The following is an 18,585-nucleotide window of genomic DNA, read 5'->3' on the forward strand; positions in this document are numbered from 1 at the left end:
AAATACGACTGAAGTATATTATGGTCAGTTTTCTGTGACCTGAAATATTTTTGTATAATCATTTTAAGTGGCTGCCAGGGATTTCAAGGTGGGGATAAGCCATGGTTTCATTATTCACTCTCCTGGTGGACGTTTGGATTGTGTCCAGTTTTTTGCCATTATAAACAATCCTGGAAATGAAAATGGTTTTAGCTGTTTTTTTGTGTACATCTCTGATTAATCACCCAGGATAAATTCTTTGAAGTGGAATTGCTGCGTCGAAGAGTTTGCAAACTTTTGAGGTTTTTCGGACAGATACTTGACATCACATTGTACTCGTGTCCTGCGGCAACAGTCCAGTCTCTCAGGAACATTCCATGACTGGGCAGTATTGGGTCATCAGCATACCACTCATTGTCTGATCGATGGGTGTGACACTTTCCTTAGGGGCTCTCCCAAGAGGCTGAGCTTCACTTCCCACAAAGGTAAGTCTGGTTCACACATTCTTTATTGCTTCTTCGCGCCCCGTGTCTCATTACCCTGTCTTCCTCCTTTGTCTTATCTGGGATCACTTCCCAAATAAACTCCTTGCCTCCAAGTCCTTATCTCAGAGACTGATTTAGAGGGAACCAGCACCAATTTTAGGGAGTCCCAACTAAGGTGGGTAGGAAGACACTGGAGGAAGGGTCCATTCTGCCTGACTTAGTCCTTTGGGCTACTCTTAACAGAGTACCACAGACTGGGTGCCTTATAAACAACAGGAATTTATTTCTTCCAGTTCCAGGCAAGAAGTCCAAGAGCAAGGTACTGGCAGATTTGGAGTCTGGTGAGGGCCGATTTCCCCACAGATGGTGCTTGCCAGCTGTGTCCTAACATGGCGGAAGGGACCGGTGAGCTCTCTACAGACCGTTTGGTAAGGGCGCTAATCCTACTCATGAGGGCTCCACCCCCATGACCTAATAATTTCCCCAAGGCCCCACCTCCTAATACCATCCGGTGGGCCTTTAGGATTTAATGTATGAATTTTGGGGGAACACAAACGTTCAGGCCATAGCACTAGTGAGCATGGTCGTAGCAGTAGTTGTTGATAAGTAATAATGATAATAATATTAAAACATGGTAATGGTGTCGAGGCTTCTTGTGTGCTTAGTGTGCGCCAGGCACTGTGATAAGCTCTTCACGTGCATTAGGTCCCTCAATCCTCACACTCCACAAGCATGTGCTATTTTTATTATCACCCCATGCGATGGGTGAGGAAACCAAAGCTTAGGATGATCAGGGAGCTTGCTCTAGACACCTGGTAGGAAGCGGCAGAGCTGGGATTCAAAGTTTGGCCCCAGGACCTGTGTTCTCAGAGTAGGGGACACCTGAGAAGGAGACACCTGAGCTGGGACTGCCAGCTGGGCAAGGAAGGAGCAGGAGCAAAAACAGGCTGGGGCATGGTGAGTCTTGCAGAGGGGCTGGCAGGGAGAGTGAGGTGTGTTGGGAAGGGTCACCATAGAAAAAGGAAATGGAAGCATCTGGTCGGGCCAGGCTGTGGTAGGCTTCACTCACCCTACTTAGATCTTTGGGCTGAGAGTGATTGCATGGGGACAATTTTTAGCACAGTATGCCATGCTCAGACCAGTGTAGCAGAGCAGAGTAAGGGATAGGGATGGGAGAGGTGGCAGGAAACCAATTAGGGAACAATTGTGATTTGATTTGCTTCGATCCTGCCATTCTCCCAACTCCCTTTGTGGAGGCAGGTCGGGACTGGCAAAGGAGCTGAGCAGGTTCCCTGGGATGTCCCTTTCAGCAACTGGCTGCTTTTCCTAGAGAGAAGCCAGCTTTACAGAGCAGCCCACAGACTGTCCTGATCTATAAATAAGCCTTATCTGTCTCCATTCACCCCCTCCCCCAATGCTCTTGGCAAAGCCTTTTCTAGAATTCAGACAACCAGAGAGATCTCCAAAGCCTCTGCTTGGTGGGGGTGAGGAGCGGCCCAGCAGTTCTGAGGGATGGAGTCGGTGGAGTTGTGCACGTTTGAGCCAGACAGGACCTTGAGAGAAGGGAAACTGAGGCCCAAAGATGAGAGCCTGGGTCTCCTAACTCCTGTTCAGTCACATGGCCCCACCTTAAGCCCTTTGCTTTAGCTATTTTTGTTGCCTACAAATGTTCTTTCCCTAGAGAGTCCTTTAGATTGTACCCCTCCTTCTTCAAGTCTTTTAAAATATCACCTTCCCAATGACCATTACATCCCTATGACTTAATTTATTTTATAACTGGAAGTTTGCAATTATTGACCCCCTTCCCTCATTTTGTCCATCCTCCAGCCCATCCTTGTCTTTCCTCCATGTTTATGAGTTTTGTTTTGTTTGTTCATTTGCTTTTGTTTTTGTTTTTTAGATTCCATGTATAAGTGAAATTATACAGTATTTGTCTTTTTCTGTTTGACTTGTTTTACTTAGGATAATGCACTCAAGGTCCACCCGTGTTGTTGTGAATGGCAAGATGTTGTTCTTTTTTATGGCTGAGTAATATTCCATTGTGTATATATACACCACATCTTCTTTATCCATTTACCCATTGATAGACATTTAGGTTCTTTCCTTATCTTGGCTATGGTAAATAATACTGCAATGAACATTTGGGTGCATAAATCTTTTCGAATTGGTGTTTTTGTCTTCTTTGGATAAATACCCAGAAATGGAATTGCTGGATCATATGATAGTTTTATTTTTAATTTTTTGAGGACCCTCATACTGTTTTCCACAGTGACTGCACCAGTTTACCATCCCACCAACAGTGCATGAGGGTTCCCTTTTCTCTACATCCTCATGAACACTTGTTATTTCTTGTCTTTTTAATTTTAGCCATTCTAGCAGGTGTGAGGTGATGTCTCATTGTGGTTTTGCTTTGCAGTTCCCTAATAACTAGTGAAGTTGAGCACCTTTTCATATGCCTGTTGGCCATTGTCTTCTCTGGAAAAATGTCTATTCAGATCCTATGCCCATTTTTTAAGCTTTTTTTTTTTTTTTTTTTGCTATTGAGAGTTATAGGAGTTCTTTATATATTTTGGATATTAATCCCTTATCAGATATATGATTTGCAAATTTTTTTCCCATTCCCATTGCCTTTTCATCTTGTTGATGGTTTCCTTTGCTGTGCAAAAGCTTTTCATTTTGATGTAGTTCCACTTATTTATTTATCTTTTGTTGCCTTTGCTTTTGGAGTCAGATCCAAAAAGTCATCATCAAGACTAATGCCACAGAGCCTACTGCCTATATTTCCTTCTAGGAGTTTTATGGTTTCAGGTCTTACATTCAAGTCTTTAATCCATTTTGAGTTAATTTTTGTGTGTGGTGTAAGATAGTGGTCTAGTTTCATTCTTTTGCATATTATTGTCCTGTTTTCCCAGCACCATTTATTGAAGAGACTATCTTTTCCCCATTGTATAGTCTTGCCTCCTTTATCATAAATTAATTGATCATGTATGTGTGGGTTTATTTCTGGGCTTTCTATTCTATTCCATTGATTAATGTGTCTATTTTTATGCCAGTACCATACTGTTTTGATTACTATAGCTTTGCAATATAGATTGAAATCAGGGAATCTAATGCCTCCAGCTTTGTTCTTTCTTAAGATGGCTTTGGCTCTCAAGGGTCTTTTATGGTTCCATATAATTTTTTTTTTTCTGTGAAAAGTACTATTGGAATTTTGGTAGGGATTGCACTGAATCTATAGATTGCTTTGGGCAATATGGACATTTAAACAGGATTAATCCTTCCAATCCATGAGTTTGGAATATCTTTCCATTTATTTGTGTCATTTTCAATTTCTTCATTAATATCGTGTAATTTTCAGTATACAGATATTTTACCTCGGTTAAATTTATTCCCAGGTTTTTTTTTTTTTTTTTGGTGCAATTGTAAATGGGATTGTTTTCTTAATTTCTCTTTCTGATAATTTGTTGTTAGTGTATAGAAATACAACTGATTTTTGTATATTGATTTTGTACTGTGCAACTTTACTGAATTCATTTATCAGTTCTAACAGGTTTTTTAAATTGTTGTTGTTGGATTCTTTTTCTTTCTTTTTTTTTTTTTTTTGCATGTGTATAGTTCCTTAGGGTTTCCTACATATAAAATCATGTCATCTGCAAATCGTGGCAGTTTTATTTCTTCCTTTCCAGTTTGGATATCTTCTATTTCTTTTTCTTGCCTAAATGCTCTGACTAGGACTTCCAATATTATGCTGAATAAAAGTGGTGAGATTAGGCCTCCTTGTCTTATTCCTGATTTTAGAGGAAAACCTTTTAGCTTTTCACTGTTGAGCATGATGTTAGCTGTGGGCTTGTCATGTATGACCTTTATTATGTTGAGGTACGTTCCCTTTTTACCCACTTTGTTTGGAATTTTTATCATAAATGGATGTTGACTTTTGTCAAATGCTTTTTCTGTATCTATTGAGATGCTCATGACTTTTGTCCTTCATTTTGTTAATGTGGTGTATCACATTGATTGATTTGTGGATGTTGAGACATTCTTGCATCCTTGAAATAAATCCCACTTGATCATGGTTAAGATTCTTTTAAAGTATTAAATATGGTTTGCTAATGTTTTGTTGAAGATTTTTGCATCAATGTTCATCAGGGATATTGATCTGTATTTTTATTTATTTATGTATTTATTTATATACCAATTGATTGATTGTTGTGTCCCTGTTTGGTTTTGGTATCAGGGTAATGCCAACTTCATAAAATGGGTTTGGAAGCACTTAAAGATTCTTTATTAATGCCAAATATTTGAAAATGGAGGCAAATTAGAGAAAAATTCCAAGAAAATATTTGAATAAAAGTATTTAGATATGGATCTCTACCTCAGAGTTCCTGATGACAACAGAGCTGTGATTTGTAGGCAAATCTGAGAAGTGTGGAGAGGAGAATAATGGCTATGGGTCAGGGGATGACACCTTGGAGTGTGAGCAGCCTCTATGCCTCAGGGTCCTCTGCGCTGCCTGGTCCATGGGAGGCTTTCAGTGGAGAATTACATTAAAGCCTTCTAGTAGTGATAGAGGGGCAGGAAGCAGGGGTCATTATTCTTATTTTACAGATGAGGAGCTGATACCTAGAAAAGGGTGAATTGCCCAAAGTTCCCAGCAATGAACAGCCAGGTCGGGCCAGATCTCATACCTCCTGACCCCCAGACCAGTGCCTTTCTAGTCCCCACGGGGCTGCCCTGTCACCACCACTGATGGGAAGTGAGCCAGCCGCTCTCCATTCATCCAGGTTCCACCCTATATCTGTAACGGTGGGTGTCAGAGGCAGGGTAAATGGCCCCCAAGGATGTCTACCTCCCAGTTCCCAGAATTCGTGAATATGTAAGATCACATGGCAAAAGCATATGGAATTAAGGCTGCTAATCAGTTTACCTTGACATAGGCTTCTTATCCTGGATTATCCAGCTGGTCCAGGGCCGTCACGAGTCCTTTAGATGGAAGAGGGAGGCAGGAGAGAACTAGGAGAGGTCAGCATGAGAAAGACACAGCCCAATGCTGCTGGTTTTGAAGATGGAGGAAGGACTATGAGCCAAGGAATGCTCTAGAAGCTGAAAAAGGCAAGGAAATGGATTCTCCCCTAGAGCCTCTAGAAAGAATACAGCCCAGCCAACACTTTGAGCTTTAGTTCACTGAGACTCAATTGGGACTTTTGACTGCTAAAACTGTAAGATAATAAACTTGTGTTGTTTTGAGCAATTAAGTTTGTGGTAATATGTTAGAGCAGCCATGGGAAATGAATACAACAGGTATTCCTGGATTCCTGGCTGGGCACCTCGGAAAAGAGCATTGTGACCTCCCTCAGTGAGGGGAGAGGTGTGGACAGAGCCCACCTGTTTATAATTAGTCAGCATGTTCGTTTCACTGTGTACTGATCCAATTAGTAATTTATCCATCAGCTGTGATTAAATCACTTTTAGGCCAAGATCAGGTAAAATTCCTAGTGAAGCATTGGAGGAAAAATACCCTAAAGGGAGGCTTACAGTGAACTCCTATGACAAGCCTCTGAAGTGGGTATTGTTGTACCCATTTCACAGACGAGGAAACTGAGGCTCAAGAGGGAATTAGTACACTGTCCAAAGTCCCATGGGGAATGGCAGAGTCAGGGCTTGAATCCAGGTTGGCCTGGCCTGGCTCTTCTCTATACTACACTCTCCAGCCTTGACTGCCTTCTTGCTGAATATGTTATAGAGGATTTTCAGATTTCCTCTGTGGAAACTTGTTCTCTGTTGCCCACTACAGTTCTTATGCTAAGTTACCAGACATTCTCTCTGTGTTGCCTGGACATTATCCTTTATTTCCCCCACAGATGTCTTGCCCCCTTAATTAGTTCACACACTCTGAGAGGCCACATTGGCTCCTTCTGAATTCTGCCCAGTGCCTGGAGCCTGCTGTAGGGGCTCACCAAATGCCTCCTGGAGGAAAGAATGAAGTCTGCCAGGAGAGCAGGAGAAACCCCTTCCTCTGTATTCTTTTTCTTTCTTTCTTTCTTTTTTTTTTTTAAGATTTGTTTATTCCAGAGAGAGAGATTGAGAGAGAGCGTGAGCAGGGAGGGGCAGAGGGAGAGAGAGAATCCCAAGCAGGCTCCACACCCAGCACGGAGCCCAATGCCAGGCTCGATCTCAGAACCCTGAGGTCATGACCTGAGCCAAAACCAAGAGTCTGATGCTTAATTGACTGAGCCACCCAGGTGCCCCACCCCTTCCTCTATTTTCAATCTGTGGGGAATTCCCATCCCAGTCCCCTGAAATCCTAAACCCATTTTTGCAGTCAGTCGTCACTAGATATTATAGCAAAGGAATGTGTGTATTAGCCTAGAAATTCTTTTAGTAGAAAGTTTTTTTTTTTTTTTTTTTTTTTTTTTAAGATTTTATGTATTTGTCAGAGAGAGAGAGCACAAGCAGGGGGAGCGGCAGACAGAGGGAGAAGCAGGCTCCCCATCGAGCAGGGAGCTTGACGTGGGACTTGATCCCAGGACCCTGGGATCATGACCTGAGCTGAAGGCAGACGCTTAACCAATTGAGCCACCCAGGTGCCCCATTAGTAGAAGTTCTAAAAACTCAACATTAAAGGTGCGAAATGCTTGGCAGTCTTTGATGTGCGTGAGGGAAGTCCGCTAGAGTTTTGTCAGAGGGTATCTCTCTCTCTCTCTCTCTCACACACACACACACACACGCACATGCACACACACACACAGACACACACACACACCCCTGTCTTTATCAAATATGAAAGATTTTCTCTGCTTCCTCCATCCTCAAATAATGGTCGGTTTTAATTCCTGGGAGCCTCTCTGTTGCTGTCCTGGGTGGATTGGAGAGGTCTTTTGCTTTACTTTGCTCAGTAAAATCCTTTGAGTAGGATTCCTGCATCCCTTCATTGCACAGTGCTACAAAAAGGGCCGGGGAGTTTGGACAGCAATGTGGGACAGGAGAAAATATACTGGGTCTGAAGCCAGAGGACTAGGATTTCTCCAAGGTCAGGCACCTAAATCCGTGGCCCTGAATACTCCTACCCCCTGTTTCCATGAAAGTTACACATATGAGTGCTCAAAATCTACTTAATTGACAAGTTGATGTGTGTCTCTGGAATTGTTTGTGCAACCAACTGCATGTGAATCTGAGAGAGGCGAGGGCGTCAGAAGGGCGAGCTGGGATATTTTAATATTCAGTATTTCCAGACTCAGCAGGCAGCAGGCTAAATCTGTCCGCTGATGGGCAGACATAAATTATGAAACCACTCACGTAGGTTGAGAGGTTGCCTAGAGCTGGGGAAGGATCGCCACCAGTGTCTCCGCAGGCTGGCTGGGGGTGGGGTGGCTCCCCAGTCGGCAGGGATTGTCTGCGGGCAGGTGCATGATCACAGCGGGCCCCGCAGGAGCCCTGAGACAAGGTGGGCAGCGGGTTCAGAAAACCGGCCAGCACCCACGGGATGACCCCAGCTTTCTGTGTGGCTGGAGGGTGAGGCTGCCCCCTAGTGGCAAAGGTCCACATGGGGCTGAAGTTCAAGGGGTCTCAGGGACTCTTACCTGCTTCCTGCCCTGGGTTCTGATGCCTCCTTCCGCGATGGGGGCAGTGCGGGCTGGGGGTGCCTCAGAGTGAGGCTGGAGGCTGGGAGGCCAGTCTAAGCACCAAGGAGAGAAAACTGAAGGCTAGGGGTACGGTAGTTGGTGGTGGTGGATTGTGTCCAAGGGCCAGGGAAGAGAATGAAGAAGCCAATCCTTGGCAATAACATTTAACAAGTCAATAATAACCATTTATTGCTGATCTGTGTCTGCAATGGTGCTGAGCACATGCCACATATTTTCTCAATTCCTCACAGCAACCCTATTCATTAGATACCATTATTTCCCCATTTACAGACAAGAGGCAAAGAATCCAGTATCATCATTCCCATGTCTGTGGTAGTTAATGGTTGGGTAATACTTAATGTAACATAGGCACTTTACAAGCATTGTCTCACGTAATCTTCATGCTTATTTTAGGACGTAGGTTTTATTATGCCTTATTTCCATTATATCATTGAGGAAGCAGAGGCTTAGAGAGGGTGTGTATCAGTTAGCATTTACAATGTAGCAAACCACCTCCCAATTTAGGGCTTGAGACAGCAATCCCTCATTTAGTTTTTAATGCAGTGAGTTGACAATTTGGGCTGAGTTCCCTTGGGCAGGGCTTCTAGTCTCAGCCGGTCCAGGGAGAGCATCATGCCTCTATGGTCAGAGGCTGGTCAGCGAGGCAGCTCTGCTTCAGGGGGCTGGTTGGTTGTAGGCTGGGGTAAGGGTGGAGGCTGGTGCCTGTGTGTCTCATCACTCAGCCAGCTAGCCTGGCCTTGTGGCTGGGCAGGGGTCCGAGAGGGAGCTTGGGAACATGCAAGGTCTCTTGAGGCCCTGGGCTCAACACTGGTACAAGCTCACTTCTACTGAATTCTATTGGCCAAAGCAAGCCTAGGATCAATGGACAGGGAATATCTCCTGATGGGAAGGGGTCAGTGAGTGTAGATACAGGAGGGGCGGAGAACTGGGGCCATTTTTGCAATATATGTCCAGGTGGCTATGGGGAACAGGTCTGGGAAGAGATCTGGGTGGAGTGGGATTCGTGGGTGGAAAAAACAGTATGTGCAAAGCCCCCCTAAGACTTCTAGGCGGGAAAGAGCCTGCATTTCTGGAAAGTAGACTAGGGTGCCTGGAATACAGGAGGAGAAATTTGGAGAAGTTAAGGATGGGGTGTTATTCTGAGCACTTCATCTGGGTTAACTCAATCCTCACAAGAACCCCCTGAGGTAAGTGCTGTGGTTACCTCCCCTCTTTCTAGATGGGGAAACTGAGGGAGAGGTCAAACACTAGTCTAGGTCACACTGCTAGAAGCAGCAGGGTCAGGGTCCCAATTCAGTGGGTCCAGCTACAAAGCCCCCACCCTGAACCACCTGCCACACTGCTGGTGCCCCAACAGGTAGGAGAAAGGACCTGGGAAAGAGGGGTTCCGCTGTTACAGTAGGAGGGCGGATTTCCGAACTACTTTCCCGAGAGGCCTGGAGACACTAAGGTAGAGACTCCCTGTCACCTCCTATTTGCCCAAGACTAAGACGGCTTATTTCTGTTTGGATGTGGGAAGGAGCTGGTCTTTCTGACTCTGGGACCCTACAAATAAATAAGTGCACAAGAGTGTCAAGTGTATTCACTAAGACACTTTTTCCTTAAGCAACAGAAACTGATTCCATCTAGCTCAAGTTTAAAATGAAGTATTTCTTTCTTTTTAAAAAATTTTTTATTTTATTTATTTTTTAAGTAGGCTGCATACCCATGGTGGGGCTCAAACTTATGACCCTGAGACCAAGAGTCCCATGCTCCACTGATGGAGCGAGCCAGGCACCCCTAAAATAAAGTACTTCTTTTAAAGATTTATTTATTTATTTATTTGACCGAGAGAGAGAGAGAGAGAGAGAGCACAAGCAAGGGGAGCAGCAGACAGAGGGAGAGGGAGAAGCAGTTTTCCTGCTGAGAGAGGAGCCCGACGTGGGGCTCGATCCCAGGACCTTGGGATCATGACCTGAGCTAAAGGCAGACTCTTAACTGAGCTGAGCCACCCAGGCGCCCCTAAAATGAAGTATTTCTTAGGAAAGCACTGGGAGAGTTCACAGAATCAGACCATCCCAGGAAGGATAAGAACTAGACAAACCCCTGGGACCTCAGGGGCAGCATTCGGTGGGCTCACTTTCTCATTTGCTGCCAGCCCCATCACTATGACTTACTGTCTACATCTTGACTTCCCATGAGAGAGAATCTGGCACAGTTTGGGTGGCATGTTTTTATGCTGGACAACCTGGATCTGTCCTGGGAAACAGGGACATGAGCACAGCCAAGGCCACTTGGGATCGGTGGGGTGGGGGGGGAGCGGATCACTGTGAAGCCATCCTGCTTGGTGGCTATGCTTGGCAGCAGAATTAGCTCTAAGCACCACTACCTACATCCATTTGGACAGTTCTAAGGACATTTCCCAAGGAAAGGAAAAAGCTTTCCTCTCCCAGGGATCTAAAAGTTCCAGAGCTCCTGACCAAGCTCACACCCTTCAGCTTTACTGCAGATGTAAATTCTCAACAAGAGTGTTTGAATATGATTTTATTAATTGAGTTTTTCAAGGCTAGCAAATAGTTTTCATTAAATTATAACAATCCAGGGCGGATGATATCCTTAAGCTCAGTTTTGCTGTGCAAAGATTATATTTGAGTGCTTTTCAATCCTGACTTCCTAAGTGATCGGGTTATAAAACATTTATTAGTGGTTCAAAAGCATTGCTTTTTGCAAATTCAGTATCTTCTCTAGGATAGATTTTAGGCAGACAGCTCTTTTTGGTAGAGTTCATGGTGTGATGTGCAAAGGTGCTTCCCTGTGTTTACTGAGGGGCGAAGCTGGGCTCTGTAGATGGTCAGCTTCTCCTCTGAGCTTCATGTGTGGTTTGCCCCAAGACTGAAAAGGCCACTTGCACAGATTAAATGAAATTCATGGTTTTCAAAAATAAGTTTGGCTACTTAAATTTCTAGATGGGAGGTTCTTAGAGATGGGCACAACTGGCTTCCATATAAATATTTTATAACTGCTCATTCCTATTCTTGACATAAATAGGATTTTCATGGGCATGGAATCTATTAGGAGAGTATTTGGGGTGGGAATTTAAGACTCAACATACTCGTCAGGCCTGGATTCGCCACCAATCAATTCATGATATGACCTTGAGCAAACGGGCTTGCAGCTCTCTCTATATTTTGTTTATTTCACTATATTAGACTGGAATTGGTAAGTATCAGTTAGGAATGTGTTTAGCTACAAATAATGGAAAACCTGAAAGGGGTTTATTTTTCTAACGTGACAGACCAAGAGGCAGGGAGTCAAGCATTGGGATGTTATTGAGGACCCAGGCTCCTTCTCTGTTTCTGTGATCAGCCCATGGTTTTTGTCCTGATGGTGGAAACTTGGCTGCTTCACCTTCAGAAGGAAGAAGAGGGAAGGGCAAAGGGAAATGCTAGCTGAGCTTGTTCCCCCTGTTTTCCAGAGTAACTAAGGTCCTGAAAGCCACCTCCCGCCAAATAGTCTTCTCCTTACATCTCATTTGCCAGAACTGAAGGCCACCTCTACTCACAAAGGAACCTGGGAAGGCGATCCTTTTATTTGGGCATATTGAAGCCTTCAATGAAAACAGGGGACTGTTGGTAAGGAAAAATAACGAGCATGGGGTAGGAATTTAACTGTGTCCTTTTTATCCCAAAGGGGCAGAAGCAAACCATCACGTATTGGTTCGCTTGGTCTTTTAGCGGGTGGTCAGCACTGCGTCAACTGGTCAACTCAAGTGCATTAACATATGTGTGGCAGGAGCTCTAGTGGAGAGACGAAGAGGCGGAGTCTCTGAAGCATTGAGGAAATTGCTCAAGGTAGCAGAGAGGAAAGAATTAAAAAGTATCTCCTCTCTCTATTGACTTCAGGAGGGCTGGATGAGTCTCAAGTTACTCTGAATCCTTTCTGTTGGCCTCCAGGGGAGGGGCTAAAGCATTTTCTCCCTTCTTTCATTCCTTACCCTGAAGAAGGTTGGGCTTGGGGGTAAGGGAGGAGTCCCAGCGGCTCTCATGTGGATATTTGCGGGTGCTGGGACTCCTGTCCAGGCCTGTGCCTCCCTGACGACATCATCATTCCTTCCCAGATTTTCTGGAGCAGAGCGCTGACAGGCTCCTCCCTGGAACAGGGAGCAGGATGGCTTCCTCACTGTCCCCACCCCCCAAACTTCACGCTTGGCACCTGCAGTAACTGGAGAGAAATAGGGCAGGAGGCAATTGCCCCCAGCTCTCCATAGCAGGTCACATTGATAAGCTGGCCCCTACAAAGGGGCGACGTTGTAAACAGTCAAGCACACAGTGTCAGGGGGCCTTTGAATCACAGCTTCCTGGCTATGTGACTGGCAAGTTGATCGCTGTACGTCTCAGTTTCCCCATCTGTGAAATGGGAGATGGTAACAGTACCTATGTCGTAGGGTTGTTGTGAGACTTTCCATACACAAAGCACTGAGAACAATGCCGACCAGAGGCACCGTGGGTGCGGGCTTAAGTCGGCTCCTTCTGAGTGTCCTCTCCTTCAGACATCTTTATGATTAACTTGCTTTTATAGATTCATTCTCTGGAATCTTTAAAGCCAAGTCTCCCGGGGTTGTTCTTAAGTTACTATTTGTTTTTAATGAATCCTGTAGTTATCAATTAATGCCTTGGTTCCTGCTGTTAATGCAGAGCAAGAAAAATAATAGCTGATATTTCAGCTCTTACTTTTCCGCCTTTGGAAAATACAGATTAACAGTACGACATGAGTTATGCCCCCTGGAGTGGTGTCGTATGGTGGCCCTCCGCTTAGTCGACTTGGGAGGGATGGGTTGGTAAATAGTGAAGATCACTTTGTTTTCTTCACAGTTGGGGCTGAGCCTGCATGTTTTTCATCCAGTATTTTCCTTGGCACCCGCTCTACTTCCTATACACACATTTCAGTCCTGAGTGTATATGCGCGTATGTTGGTGAATTATATTTCTCAGCATGGATCATGGTGGGCCCGAGGGAGACAACCTTCTGTGTGCTGCTTTTCTGTGTGTCCTCTGTCACTGCCAGTAAAATGCCATCTGGGGACAAGAGGCCAAAGCCCCGGGTCCCAGTCCCTGGTCTGCTATCACCTCAGGCCATGATATCGGGCAAGGGACTCTCTCTCCCGTGTGGGCCTTCAGCTTCCCCTTCTGCGAGATGATCTGTAGGTCCCTTCCAGCTCTGCAATTTTCCAGGATTTTCTGAAAGATGCTTTTGGACTTTGAAAGCACGGCATGCTAGGGAGATCTTGGTTTTGAAGTTTTCCTTTTGAGGATTGCCTTCAGTTATTGGGCATCTTGTTGCTGAAACATACCATCAAGAAAGAACAGACTGAAGTTCCCTTTCCTTCCGAAAATGTGATGCTTAAATACAATTCAGTTTCCTGGAGCAGACACAGAGGAGTAGAAGTGGATAGGGTTTCTCCTGTCTTTGAGCAGTCCCAGAGGAGGCTGTAAATAGCAGGACATCCCTTCAACCAGATGGGCCTCTGAGCCTGGAAAGCCAGGCAGCCACAGAGAATAGAGAAATCCGTGACAGAAATGAGGAAAAGCTGTCTGCTGTGATGTTGGTTTATTCTCGCAGCTGAACATAGTTGGCCTGGAGGCCAGGGAGAAGAGGGAGATTAACCCCGGGCTGGCTGGCTGTGACGTTCCAAGTCACAGTCCGATCTGATGAGAAAATGGCCCAGTGAGCTGACTTTGGACGCGGTACCTTCTTGAGAGCAGAGCCAGGCGCAGGGGACATTGGGACAGGGGAGGCTTAGCTGGCACTCAACAACTGCCCCCCCCCCCCCGGCTTTGGTGGCTTTGCCTCATTTTTCCTGGTGCTACAAACAGCTTCAGGTACCCAGGTTTCTTGCTGCGCCCCAGAGCCCTTCCCACACGCCTGCCTACCTTGGCTGGTCTTGATTTATCCAGTGACACTCTTGATCTCAAATGTTTTCCTTCTCCCTTCCTTTTACCATTAATCTTATTAAAATTTTACTGGCGGGATAGCATAGTGAGGTAAAAGGAGTCATGGCCTTTGCACTCAGTCTTGGATGGTGCTCTATCATGAGCTTTTGCTCATAACACTGGGGACTTGGGTGAGTTACTTGATTTCCCTCAGCCTCAGTTTTCTTACCTGTGAGATGGGTACAGTCATACATAACATAAAGAGTAGTTTCTTCTCATCCTTGGTTTTGTTTTCTGCACTTTCAGTCACCTGCAGCCAACGGTGGTTTGGAAGCAGGTGATCCTCCTGAAGAATTAACAGAAAGTCAAAAATAGTCTACCACTGGGTAAAAATGCCTGTGTCATGCCCTCTCTTCATCTCATCACAGGCATTTTATCATCTGACATCATCACAAGAAAGGTGGGTACAGGACAATAAGATATTTTGAGAGAGAGACCACATTCACATAACTTTTACTACAGTGTATTGTCATAGCTGTTCTATTATATTATAGTTAATCTCTTACTGTGACTAATTTATTTTTTATTTTTTTTAAAGATTTATTTATTTGAAAGAGAGAGAGCGAGCACGAGCACACGGGGAGCGGGAGAGGGAAAGGGAGGGAGAGAATCTCAAAGCAGACTCCCTGCTGAGCCCAATGCAGGGCTCAATCTCATGACCCTGAGATCATGACCTGAGCTGAAATCAAGAGTCTGACGCTTAACCGACTGAGTCACCGAGGTGCCCCTACTGTGCCTAATTTATAAATTAACCTTTATCATGGCTATGTATATATAGAGAAAAACATAGTATATATAGAGTTTGGTACCTACTGGTTTCAGGCACCTGTTGGGGGTCTCGGGATGTATCCCTCGCAGATAAGGGGGGGTGGCTACTGTGGCATTATTGAGAGAATTAGATGAGATGTGAAGGTTACCTCAAAAAGAAAGCCACCACAAGAAATGTTATTTCTTCCTTCTTGTCCCATATTATACTTCCTGTGTGTTAGAATCTGGGGAATTTAAAAAATATTCGGATGCTTCAGATCCACCCCATCTCCCGGTGGGAATCAGTACTCTTTAAAAGCTCCTCAGGTGACTGTTGCAACCCGAGTTAAGACCCACTGCCCTCAGGCATTGCTGATTAAGAGTTTGTGCCCCGTGCCCAGTGCTGCTTCTATTCCCATCCCATTGGACCTGACTCCCAAAGTCAGTTTATCTTCTGTCTTTTAATCTGACAAACAGCAGGTGATTAATCAAGGTTTGTGCGCTGGATCCCTCCCTGAGTCCTGGATATTTGTTTTCATTGGCACCTTGACAGGAGTAGGGTCATATTCTTTTCTGGGACTAAGGGGAGGGCAAGGGTGGATATTTACTGAAATGCTGTGGCAGAGATGGTAGGCTGAAATGAGACATTCTCTGGGACGTTGGCTGAGAATCTGAGGGGCCAGGTTGGACCAGTGAACCAGCTGGGCAGACTTCCTGTCTTCCTTCAGCAATGCTGAAGCAGGAAGCAGGCAGCCAGCCCAGGACACACTTGGTGAATTTAGAAATAAGGGGGTTGGGTCAGGATGTGCCTGACCATGTGGTGTGGCCTGGGAAGGGAGGCAGGTATTTATGACTGACAATGGCTTTCTGAGTTAGTCCTTCTTCCTCCCAGTTACATCTTGCAGGAGGACTTCAACCTGTATACTCTTGACCCACCCAGAGGTCATCTAAAGATAATTTCCATACAGCCCAAAGCTTCCTGCATCTCTCTGCTTGGGGGGGTTCTCTGGCCATGGGAGCTCTGCCCTCACCTGGTGGCAGGCTGGAAGTATTGGGAAATTAATGGTTTGGGTGCTGCCTTCACATGGAGGAATGTCAGTGGGTGGATGAACCCTCCAGCTTCCCTGCCCTTTGGTGGGGCAGCCCTGAGGCATGTTCTGCACAGTTTCTCAGAGGGTCTCCTGTGGGACAGAGCCCCAGATGCCACAGTGACAGCACTCTCATTGTGAACCCTTTGCTGGCTTTCCTCCCTTCCCTGTCTCACTTCCCTTCTGGAGTCTTCATGGATGGAGAGAGGAAGGAAATCATGGTAAGGGTGGTGCTTCCAATCTGCAGGTTGTGACCCATGAGGGAGTTGTGACATCCATTTCTACACATTGAGTGTGCTACACATTGTAAGGGGACACACTGTTATATGAAAATTTCATTTCAATTGTGTGTGAATATATTCACGTTCTTGTGAAATATATTTCTCAATATGGATCATGGTTAAAAATTTTGAAAACATTGCCAACGTGGGCCTCTGTGGTTTTTATCTTCCGAGGATCCATTCTTCCTTTTTCCTGCAGTAATAGCCCTGCTATTCATGTAACTACCTCTCAAAAAGGAAAGGGGACTGTGCCCCTAATTGGACATAGTCTTGGTGGGACCATCAATCAAGGTGTTGCATCATTCCTTGGGCAAAAGATGGTGTCATGACCCATGACAGGTCAGTGAGATGATTGATCCAGGGAATTTGAATCTAGAGAGGACACACGAAAGGGCTAAAAATAGTTAAAGATGCTTCATTCGAAGGGGATGGATGTCTGGACATTAACATCTATATGTTTCCTGCTACCTAGATCTCTGAACTTCCTTAATTTTTTTTTTCCCTTGTAAGATTCGGTGGTTGAGCTGTTGGGTTGGTTCTGTGAAATACCTGTGGATTACTCCCTTCCTTCTTTCCTTCCTTCCTTCCCTTCCCTTCCTTCTTTCCTTTCCCTCCCTTTCTTTCTTTCTTTCTTTCTTTCTTTCTTTTCTTTCTTTCTTTCTTTCTTTCTTTCTTTCTTTCTTTCTTTCTTTCTTTCTTTCTCTCTCTCTCTCTCTCTCTCTCTCCCCCTCCCCCCCCCCTTAGGCAGGTAGAGCTGTCTTCTGTTGCTAGAAAGCAAAGAACCCTCCCACACCTGAGGACTTTGGAATTAGCTGAGCCTAACTCTACTGTCACTTGCCTGTGTGGCTGGAAAATTACTTCTCTAAGCTTCAGGTTCCTCTCTTGTAAAATGAGGATAGTAACGCCAGATTGGAGGATATAGAGGATGTTTATATGGCCATTGGCCCTAGACCTTCAATTAATGGCAGCCACTATTGTGAACCAAATTTTAATCATCTCTCCTTTACTAGTCATGACTTTCCACTTATTAAATATCTGCAGAGTGGATGAATGAATCCATATGACAAGGTAGATTTTCACAACTAAAACCCATAGCTGAATTTCTTTAAGGAGTTACAACCCCTTGGGTATTAAACATGTGAGTTATTGTTCAAAAACTTAATATGAGGAAAATCTCTGAGACCTGGGGTTAGGTCTAACTAAGGACAACAAAAGCAAAGTCCATAAAAGGAAAATTTATAAATTGAACATTATAAAAATTGAAAACTTCTGCTCTGTGAAAGATAATGTATAAGAGTAAAAAGACAGCCTAGAGACTAGGAGAAAATATTATACAAATCACATATCCAACAAAGGACTTGTATTTAGGATGTATAAGACCTTAAAAACACACAACCTAATTTAAAAATGGGCGAAACACTTGAACAGACATATGACCAAAGAGGACATATGGAGGGCAGAGAAGCACATTAAAAGATATTCAACATCATTAGGCATTAGGGAAAAGCAAATTAAAGCCATAATGAGATCCAATTACATACCTATCATAATGGCTAAAATAAAAATACTGACAATATCAAGTGCTGAGAAGGATGCAGAGCAACTGGTACTCTCCCACATTGCTGATGGGAATAAAACATGGCTCAACTACTCTGGAAGACAATTTGGTGTTTCTTATAAAATTAAACATACAGTTACCACATGGCCTAGCAATCCCACTCCTGAGAAATGAAATGAAAACTCATGTTCACACAAAACCTGTCTGCATATTTACAGCAGCTCTGATCATAATCATCCCAATCTGGAAGCAATTCCAATGTCATTCAGCAGCTAAATGTGTATACAAACCGTGGTCTATCCGTACAGTGTGCTAAAATTCAGTAATAAAAAAGAAGAACCTAAGAGGGATCATGCTGAGTGAAAAAAACCCATCTCAAAAGGTTACCTACTGTATGATTCCATTTGTACAGGGGATTAGGGGAGGATGGAAGGTTTGGCAGTAAAGAGAGAGCACCAAGGAGTTTTTTGGGGGTGATGGAACTGCTCCATATCCTGATTATGGTGGTGGTTACATGTGATTACATGAATCTATATGTGTGTTAAAATGCATAGAACTGTAAATCAAAAAAGATCAACCTTCCGGTATGATAGTTAAAAAGCCCTTTGCATCATGTAGAGTGAGGTTGTATTCATTTGGATATTTTCATATCCTGTAGATCTACTCCATCCAATACAGTAGCCACTAGTCACATGTGCTAGTCCCAGTTGAGGTGTGGATAAGTATCAAGTGCACATCAGATTTTGAAGACTTAGTACCAAAAAAAAAAAAAAGACATGCATAAAAAATAAATTTTTTATGTTGATTACATGTGGAAATAGTACTATTTTGGAAAGATT

The sequence above is a fragment of the Halichoerus grypus genome, chromosome 5 (assembly GCF_964656455.1).
Source record: "Halichoerus grypus chromosome 5, mHalGry1.hap1.1, whole genome shotgun sequence".
Taxonomy (NCBI): domain Eukaryota; kingdom Metazoa; phylum Chordata; class Mammalia; order Carnivora; family Phocidae; genus Halichoerus; species Halichoerus grypus.